At 39.1% G+C, this 6165-nt stretch overlaps 1 protein-coding gene across 1 annotated transcript in view; it reads left to right on the plus strand.

Moving 5' to 3' along the window:
• The window catches only part of LOC111869340 (RNA-binding protein 5), a gene marked incomplete at its 5' end in the record, with an annotated part of 74056 nt that extends 68259 nt beyond the window's left edge, over window positions 1-5797 (plus strand). The window contains 1 exon segment of the mRNA XM_023860796.2: window positions 5471-5797.
• Window positions 5798-6165: the final 368 nt, after the last annotated feature.

The raw sequence follows: 6165 nt of genomic DNA on the forward strand, positions 1-6165 counted from the left end.
TCCAAATTTTCTTGACCTCGGCACTAGTTGGAGGTGAGTGGTCAGCTTCACGCCCCGGCCGCTTTACCCCCGGGGAAAGAGCCCCCGGTACCCATTGGATAGGAGGTTGGATGGACCCCAGAGCCGGTCTGGACGATTTGGAGAAGTTAAAATTCTTGACCCTACCGGGACTCGAACTCCGACCCTTCACAGTCGTCCAGCCCGTATAATAAAATTTGGCTTAACCGGGTTTTCGATTAACCGTGACTTCCATCCCCACCATTAGCCCGGATAATCGAGAGTTGACTGTACATTGCATCACTATATTGCGAGTATTACTAACGGGTGAGAGTGTTGCTTTGTCAATCAACATATGAGGAGTGTTCCATATGTAATGCCTACTATTTTTAAGCATAATAACGCAGTTAAATAGAGTAAGATTTTAGCTACTTACAGTTATTTTTCCACATAATCACCACCATTCATTACGCACTTTGCCAGCGGTGAACAAGAGCCTGTATGCTGCGCCCATAAAAGTCTGCGCCAGCAGAGGCTAGCCACTTTCTTACACCTGCAATGACAGCATCATTGTCTGGAAAATGTTGCCCATGTAGTCCATCTTTCATAGGCCCAAAGAGATGAGCTATAAACGATCGTCCTGTTGTGTGCGTGTATCATGGGGTCTTTATCGAGCTGTTGCCTGGCAATGCATTGACAAGTCACAGTTTCTTCTTACTTGAAGAGTAAGCCAAGCAAGAAAACAGCATGTAACAGGCAGCAAGCAAAGCATGTAAGTATCTGGGATTATAAGGACGCGGAAAGGGCCTTGGAAATCAGTCCATTGGGTCCCGTTGCCTCTATCAGAGAGGTAGTGTGAACCAATAGGAGACAGACTCTTGAATTTTTCAAGGGCCAGTATAGGAATGTGGGGGAAAGAAGTTGTAAGTAAAGCATAATGGACAGAGAACTAAGGAGGGTGTGACAAAAAGTCATGTGTCGGTTGTAATCATGTGACTAGGAATATGAGCAAAGACTGGATGGGGAAGGAAGCAGAGGCCCCAGTGAGGGCAGGTTGCAAGGACTATTGTGGCCCAGTGGATAAACCAACTAGAGCAGTGGTACGAGTATTCAACATTTTTTGGTCGTATGCCCCCAGATGTAATTTATCTTCAGCTTTGTGCCCCCAAAGTTGTTGGTGTATAATTCAAGTTATACACAGTCTATAATCTACATCTAAAATAAATTACATCCAAAATAATTAATTAAATAATAAGTTTCAAATGAGTAAGAGAAGAATCTAGCTTTTAAAAAACAATAGTATTGCCTATCATATAAAAATTAATAAAGGGACAAAGGTATTTTAGCAAAGCAAAATTATGTGATTAAATATTTTATCAATTATTAATATGGTTGTGACCTGTTAATGAGATGACTGAGCTTGTTTCTGGCATGCCAGCACCTCAATTTTGGGGGCAAATTTTCATGAGGGCAAGGATCAGAGCTGGTTCAGGGTTCAAGCAATTTCTGTGTTTCATTTTGATTGATGTATGTGTGGAGAAGCCTTGCTCCCACAAATACGTTGATGGTAAAGGCAGGAGGTGTGACATGGCAGCGTCACTAAGCTCCTTGAACCCTGTGCGAGCAGCTAAGATGTTTCCAAATTTTATTTTCAGTGAATCATCAACAGACATTTTCAGCTGGTTTTCTTCCAATTTTAAGGGAAGATCAGAGGAATTGATGGTGGTGGTATAAAAAGGGTTTGTAATCCAGTCTTAGGTATTGTCTTCTATGCCAGTTTCTGGAAAGTATTTAAAAAATTGTATCCTAAGATTTTGAAAGTGGGATTTGATTGTTTCCAAAACACCATCGGTAACACTGACTTCATTTTTTCAGTAAGTTCAAAAAACAATTGGGAAAACTGTACATTCCCATTATTAACACAATCCAAAACAGAAGTTTCCTATAGAATTCTTTCATCTTCTCTCTCGCTTTTAAATATTCTTTTCAGAAACTTTAAGTTGAAGATTGATATCATTAATTTTGTTGAAAATAACTGCCAAAGAAGCTAATTAACAAATTCAGCTTTCATCTTCAAAGTAAGTAACCAAATTGGATTTAAATTTTGAGAGAAAACACTTTGCTTTGTCTTGCAGTTCAAAAAGACGAGTGGGCATGCTTCTTTGTGACAGCCATTGCATCTCAGTGTGCACCAATAGTTGAATGTGTGTGGATCCCATTTCCTTTTGCATTTTCTTGAAGAAATAGGAGCTCAATGCACAAGACTTCATTAAATTGACTGCATTCACAGAAATATTCAGTGTTTCATGCAAATCGTGACCTTTTTTTTTCGACCAAGCTTTGTTTGTGTATGATGCAGTGTTGTCTGCTGATTTTAGGATTAATTTCGTTTTTTTTGTCCTGCCATTAGAGTAGCCCTGTCAGTGGATACACAGACACACCATTCCCACTGGAAATCTAATTCCAACATTATGAAATTATCAAGGATTTTAAAAATACCTACTCCTGTTGTATGTTCTGGTGTTTGTTTACATCGAAGGATTTCATCAACAGTAGCCCCTTTCTTAACATCAAAATATCGAATGTATACAAGCAGCTCGTTTTCATCAGAAATATACACCAATTCATCAATTTGAATTGCAAATCCTTCACGAAGTTTAATATTCTCTAATTTGCTCAACAACATCTTGTGCCATGCCATGAATTCTGCTTTGTATGGTTATGTCAGAACTTTCAATGTTTTTGTTTATCTTTCATTTTATCCTCTACAATTAAAGCATGAGGCACAATGAGAGACTCCACTATGGTATATGGTTTATTTTTTGCAGCTAGCAGTACTAATTCATATGATGTCACTATTATCACGTTCGATGATTGTGCAAAATTGTGTATTACATTTGAAGAAGTTTTACTTACATTTTCTGCTTTGCATTTGAAAAATTCACCTGATTTGTCCTTAAACTCAGTCTGGTTGGTCACTAAGTGTTGGTCAAATAGAAATTGTTATGTAGAGTTGTTCAATAGTACTTGTTGCAAATCATACATAGTGGAAGAGGTGAATCATGCAGTTTTGAAAGAAATCCATATTTAATGTATGACTCATTGTAATACCTGTATTTCACTTTGTCTGCTCCCACATATTTTCTTTTTATGCTTACTTGTAGATGAATGAACACTGCTCACACTAACATCACAGGTTGGAACAGAAACTGTAGCACTTTTCAGTATTTATGACTCAACTCTGTCATCATGTTCACTTTTTTAATTGATTTCACATTTCCTTTTTGTAATAAATGTATCCATGTAGCAATATGGAAAATGAAAATACTGATTACTGCCATGGTTACAAGAAGGAACTTAGTGAATGATGATTAATAATGACTTACAACTGATTTGCAATTATCCGGGACGGCAACTGAGCTTTGAAAAGAAGGAACAAACCAGACCTGCATTTGACAACAGTGACCACACACCACAGAAAGGTGTTAGAATAGCGAAGTCAAGTTAAATTAAATTAACTTTGTAAATTATTAAACACAGAGCCAGTAACATACTACATGTATGTATACTCATATCGCAGCTTGACACGTCACTAAATTTATAGAAATTTATGCCTGACTTAAACTGATCACAGTTAGATCTAACCCAGCTTTTTGGAGCTATGATACTAAACTGAAGAGTATTTGCAATAACGAAATTGAAAGAGCAAGTCCAGGCAAAAATATTTTTATGTTTTTACAACAACATAATTCAGCATTTCTGAGTCAAAACCAGCAGCCACTTCCCATATTTCTCTTGCTGGCAGTGGCAATTGTCCAAGAAGGAAGGTAATATGAAGGAGTGCATCTGTTTGTTTACTGCCCCAACAGTATTTTGAAGTAGGTTCATTGCATGGTTAAAAGAAGAGAAAAACAGTATTATGGAAAACGTTAATCCCACCTACTGGTGTTCAATCATGTTGCAACGTGGAATAAAGTGGAACTAGCTGCCCAGATAAGAATTACAAAAGGAGAGAGAGAAATTGTGCTCCAAAATAGAATTTTGTTACTCTGGGTCTCATGTGGCTAACCCAAAATCTTGCCCTGAATATTCAGTGCTTATCACAAAATAATACTTTTTTCTTTTTTTAATTTAACACACCCTATAAGATGTCTTCACATACCCCAGGTTGAAGACCATTGACCTAGAGAATCCTGTGAGGGAGGCTTATTTCCGGGTGGAGATGAGAGGTTTCCATGTTGTGATGAGGCAGAAGCCATCTTCCTTGTTGATGTTTTTTGGATGGATCTTGATCTCAGCCACCTCCTTGATGATACAGTCCATATATCTGGGTTTGATGGTGAGGATATGTTATGGAGCTGAAGGTGGTGCCCTAAGTTGATACTGTGCTCTGTTACGGCTGAATTACTGTGTCTAGGAAGGGAATGTGACTCTCTTTCTGTGACCATCAAGATTGAAAGGGATTGTCTCCTTCCCTTCCTGGATATACATGTTTATAGGAGACATGATGGTTCTCTGGGTCATGAGGTACTCTGTAAATCTACCCTTGCTAACATTCGTCTCACCTCAAGCTCTCATCAACACTCATCCACATTGGTGCTCAGGGCCAGAATTCTGTGTAATCGTGGCAGTGTTTCTGAAGGACACTTGCAGTGGACTACCATTACTAACCAGATTCAGTCGCTTTACTGTCGGTCTTCAGCTGCATTAGCAGGGTACTGTCCTTGCACAACATCAAGTTGGTTGGCTTCCTGCCAAGGAAAATATGTAGTTTCCTTTGAGCAGTCAAGGATTGCCTAAGACAGGACACCAGGAGTACACGGTATATCCTGTGAATGCAATGAGGTCTATGCTAGTCAGAAAGGCTGTTCATATAAACCAGACTGAGGGAGTGCCTTTGGCATATCTGACTAGATCATCCAGACAAATGAGCCATAGTGGTGTGTACACTATCAGTCTTGGGCACCACATTTACCTCCATAATGGCAGCATCCTCACCAACAAACCCATATATATGGATTGTATCTTCAGGAAGTTGACTGATACTGAGCTTCATCCCAATAATATGAATGGGGGGGGGGGNCTCATCTCGTCCCTCACAGGATTCTCTAGTTCTCCAGTTGGTTTCTCCACTGGGCCATGAAAGTCCTTGTACACTGCCCTTATCGGGGCAAGAACCCTGCTGTCTCTGGGCACCCATCAGTCCTAAGGCTTTCCTTCCTGCCTTCATCTGCAGTCTCGCTCTTCTGATTCCCGGGCACATGCCTGCAACACCAATGACTTCTCTCCCTCTGTGTTCCCATATCTGTATTGGTCCTTGAAAGGCAAAAAACAGTCAACTAGTCTTCAGTCTCTTTCTGGTTCACCTTGGTCCTTTGATAGAGCCAGTTGGAGCTGATGGTTTGGCTTCCACGGTGCTTCTACAAGTATATAATCCCACGTTTTTAAAAGCCACATGCTTTCCTTGCTACAGGCTTCACGCTGATTTCTTGCTTGGCCTACTCTTCAACCCAGAACTTGGAGGCAGTGTTGATTTTCAGTGAACCACACAGCAGAATATCTCAGGAGGTAAAACTCTTCATTAATACACATAGTTTCTTTCTGAAAGAAAATGTCATCTGACTGTTTGAATGTCAGAACATAATTATTCTTGTGTCAGTGTATTCTGATAAAGATATGATCAGTGAAGGTTTCTTACACATGTTGGCCAAGTTTTTCATTTGAGAAATTTTCTAAATGTAACTTTACCTTTAAATACAAATTTGTATACCGTTTATACATTAAATGTAATTTTTATCCAGTATATTCATCTTACTTCAGTCTTTCTTAATTCATGTCCATGTTGATGACATTAGACATTTAACTGTTGTGTTAAATTTCCTGCTCATTTATCTCCTGTATTTCCCCATGTGAAAAATTCCCACCTTTTTCTTCCTATGTCACATCCAGTGTAACCTAAATTACACCGATCTCTTTGTTCCATTATTTCACCCTCCTCTGTCCCCTCATTCATTCCCAGTTCCAGTGCTCTTTTAGTGGCATCCTAAATAAATTATCGAAATTACAATTTTCAAACAGTGTAATGAAGCTTATTAGATCTTTTCTTTCCCAGAGAAAATTCAGAGTTTCAGTCGAAGGTGAAATGTCTACACCAAAGGATATACAAGC

Source organism: Cryptotermes secundus, unplaced genomic scaffold, assembly GCF_002891405.2.
Source record: "Cryptotermes secundus unplaced genomic scaffold, Csec_1.0 scaffold541, whole genome shotgun sequence".
NCBI lineage: Eukaryota > Metazoa > Arthropoda > Insecta > Blattodea > Kalotermitidae > Cryptotermes > Cryptotermes secundus.